Below are 3,620 nucleotides of genomic sequence, written 5' to 3'. Positions count from 1 at the left end.
ATACGAAATCCCATCACGTCACTTACAGTTGACAGGGGAGATACAGCAGAAAGAATATTTAGGTCTACAACTCTGTCACCAATATACAGGATTTAACACTACAAAACCTCTAAATAAAATCTGAGAATGTTGGAAATACACCACAGGTCTGCAAACAATCGTATATTGCAAACAATCCTATTAATCCCAGTCCACAACTACCTGTTGAAGGAGCAGTTCTCCGAAAGCTAGTGCTTCCAAATAAACGTGTTGGACTATAACCTCGTGGTGTGATTTTTAACTTTGAACACCATGGAGACAGAAATGGTTCATGTTTCAGGTCAAAGACACTTTTTGTCAAACACTTTCACCGTATAGTTTTTCTCTATACCACCTGGAAGTTGATTCACTTACTGCAATCCTTAAAATCTCCCTATTAAAATAAAGCAAAAATCAATATTTTCTAGAAATAAAGAATTGGGCACAATGGAAATAAATGCAGGACAGCTAGCAGCTACACAAACAAAATGGGAAGCCACGTTATGAGAGCACTATTGAGACTGACAGAACAGGAGTCCATTTAGCCCATTGTAAACAGGTGTGATGATACATTTGTTCACCATATTTCCCTTCCAGCTGCTGTACAGGTGATCATGCCACCTGAAAATCTACCAGTTCTGAAAACACCTTGGGATTCAGGGTAAATAAGTTCAACCAGGATCTAGTCTAGCAAGAGCAACACTTGGGAATACTTCTCCCATGATGTGCTACAGGAGTTCTGAAGAACAGTCACGTGACCCAAAACATTAACTCTGCTTTCCTTCCACAGATGTTGCCAGACCTGCTGAGTTTTTCCAGATTTTCTGTTTTTGCCTCAATAATTGTTGCAATTACTGTGACCATCCTCGTTCTCATACAGATTCACAACCTTTGTATCACACATATCCTGTGGCACTGCCTCCTCCTTGCAGCAGTGATAAAAAATCCATGTAGAAGCTTTGGATGTAGGTTTGCTCGCTGAGCTGAACGGTTCATTTCCAGACATTTCATTACCTTACTAGGTAACATCTTCAGTGGACCTCATGCGAAGCAATGCTGAACGTTCCTGCTTTCTGTTTACATGTTTAGGTTTCTTTTCATGTAGAAGCTACAGGAATGCCAGTTCCCCATGCTCAGTGAATCCAGCATTGCCAACTGGAGCTTCAACCATGGAAGGGTAAAAAACAGCTTTGCTCAGTTTCTGTACTGTGGATTGAGGTCCATCTCTGGTGGACTTTCTTCAGTGACTGTGTTCTCCTTACAGTACAACTCAATGTAATGTTTCTCCCATCTCTCCAACTGTTTATAGCTTAATTAACAGAGTTGTTTTCTTTGCTGATGGACCTCTTCACTTTCTGATTCTGTCAAACATTCCTAGTGTTGAAGGACATCTGAATATGTTGGCAGTTGAACCCAGCAGTCACAGCACGCTCCCGAACAGTGTCTTGAACTTTCCTCTGAGCAGTTCTTACAGTATTCAGAGTTTCTCATTCGGATCTCTCTTGTAATTAATGAGAACAGACTGTTTAGCTTCTATGGTGTATACTAAGACAATCATTTGAGGTTAACATCAGTCAGCATTTTTTACTCTTGTTTCCCACATGATGAGAGTGCAGTGTTGTGGATACTGTCCTGAAGTATGTCCCATTTTGCTCTTTCATTCTGTGTGGGAATGCCAAAAAGTGCCTATTCTATTAAGTCATGGAACTATTGGTTTTTTGTTCTGGGTCAGCATGACTGACTCTGATACAAGGACACGTTTCTGCTTTGAATGGAAAAACCTTGAAGGTTGTAGCCTGATTGTGGTGCATTAACAAGAAGTGATCTGTATCACAGTCAGCATTGTGGTAGCAGCCTGTGCTGAGAATGCTGTGAGAGAGTAATGTCTGGTGATGATCAGATCCAGCTGGTGCCAAAGCCTGGATCTGGGATGTCTCCAGACACTCTGTGGCATGGCTTGTTCTGAAAGATGTTAGTTACACAAAGATAATTCCAAAGATCAAGTAGCCTCTTCCATTCTCATCTTTCCCAGCCTAGAGTGTCCAGTAACAGGGAGCCATGCCTTCAGTGATTCAAGCAGAGAACAACTGGATTCCAGACAAATCAATCAGCAGTTGTTCAGTGGGTAGCACAGTCACCCCTGAATCATGAGGTTCTGGGTTCAAATCCCACTCCAGGATTTAAGCAGAAGATTGACACTCCGGAGGAGCATCTGAGGGAGTGCTGCACTGTCAGGGACAGTGTCAAATTGAGACCCTTGCCAGATTGAACAGATGTAAAGGATCTCATAGCTTCTTGAAGTAGATCAGTTATCCTTGCTGCCCTAACCAATATGGTTTTATGGCAGATAATCTCTTGTGCTGGCTGAAAAATGAGGTACACAGCTTAATCCTATTTTATCAGCATTGGTCCTTAGCCTTTAGGTTCTGTGAATTCAGGTGAATATGAGTTGAGGGTTTCGGCCCTCAGTCTGTTTCAGACCCTACCATTCTCTCCGTGAAAAACGGCTTCCTCTAAGTCTCTAAATCTGTGCTTCTCCCCTCCCCCGCATCCGCCTCTGAGAAAAACAGGCCATTTCCTAACAACAGCACAACACATGCTATGGTCATCACCAGCTGCTGCTTATGGGATCTTGCTGTGCGCACGCTGGCTGCCTCGTTTCCTACATTACAAAAGCTGCTACACTTTAAAAGGCATTCCATTGGCTGCAGGACGCTACGAGACGCAATAAGCGCTATAAAAATGCAGGTCTTTCTTTTTAATTCGCTTCTTGCTACCGCTGTGAATGGTCAGTCTTTTCAATCAGTCCTGATCCAGGCTGTATTGTGAGCTCCGCTCCCTTTCATAGCTAGCATTCCGTGGGAGGGTGGTCCGGAATCATTAGCTGTTTGTCGGTGTGGAGCGTCTCTCTGGCCCCGGGGCTGCGGGAGCCTCTTTGTGTGGAGTCTCAGGCGGAATGTGCCTCCCACCCCCACAGCCCAGCTCAGGGGGCAAGCGGCTCAACCAGCAGGAGGTACAGAACGAGAGAAACACACACACACCCTCAGACACACACACACACTGCTGCAGAAACACACGCTCAGTCTAAGCCACACAAATACAATGGAGAAAGGAAAGCTTCGCTCTCAACATGGGGTTTCAGATCAGAGCCAAAGCAATCTCCAAACACACCCAGTCTGGAACATCCCCTTCTCCCCGAGGAAGCTACAAGGCAACTTTTCTTACCGTGTTCGGTCTTTGGTGTCAGTGTGGGGCTGGATTTTGTTTTGTTTAATGCGCAAACCCCAGCCTCTCGCCAGCTGAAGTCTCCTTGTCCTCCGGGAGAGGGGACCTCTCTGTCTCCGTCTCTCTATCCTCCCTGCAGCCAGACTGTGTCTAACTCCTCCTCTCCTCTCTCTCCCTCCCCCAGCAGAACCCGAGTCAGCTCCAGCGGACAGCATCCTGGGAGCTGTAGTTCACAAAGTTGGCCAGCTCCCTCCGCCTCACTCCCTCCCCTCCTCCTCCCTAGCCACCCCCTTCCCCCTCCTCTTCCTGCACCCCCCTCCCCATTCCCCATCTGTCCCCTCATGGATGGCAGGTTCAGAGCCCGTGTGTGTGGGGGG

General features: G+C 45.9%; 1 protein-coding gene across 2 annotated transcripts in view; it reads right to left on the bottom strand.

Annotated features, from left to right (window-relative positions):
* peli1b (pellino E3 ubiquitin protein ligase 1b) overlaps positions 1-3,408 on the bottom strand; it is a 35,018-nt gene extending 31,610 nt beyond the window's left edge. Inside the window, exon 1 of one of the 2 annotated variants that reach the window (XM_043696710.1) lies at positions 3,244-3,408. The gene's annotated coding sequence lies outside the window, so the exon portion shown is untranslated. The remainder of the gene's footprint in view (positions 1-3,243) is intronic. The other variant, XM_043696709.1, reaches the window with a different exon arrangement.
* Between the last annotated feature and the right edge of the window lie 212 nt (positions 3,409-3,620).

The sequence above is a fragment of the Chiloscyllium plagiosum genome, chromosome 9 (genome assembly GCF_004010195.1).
Source record: "Chiloscyllium plagiosum isolate BGI_BamShark_2017 chromosome 9, ASM401019v2, whole genome shotgun sequence".
Lineage (NCBI taxonomy): Eukaryota > Metazoa > Chordata > Chondrichthyes > Orectolobiformes > Hemiscylliidae > Chiloscyllium > Chiloscyllium plagiosum.
Note: the sequence above shows the minus strand (reverse complement) of the source record. Positions and strands in the feature narration are given on the sequence as shown.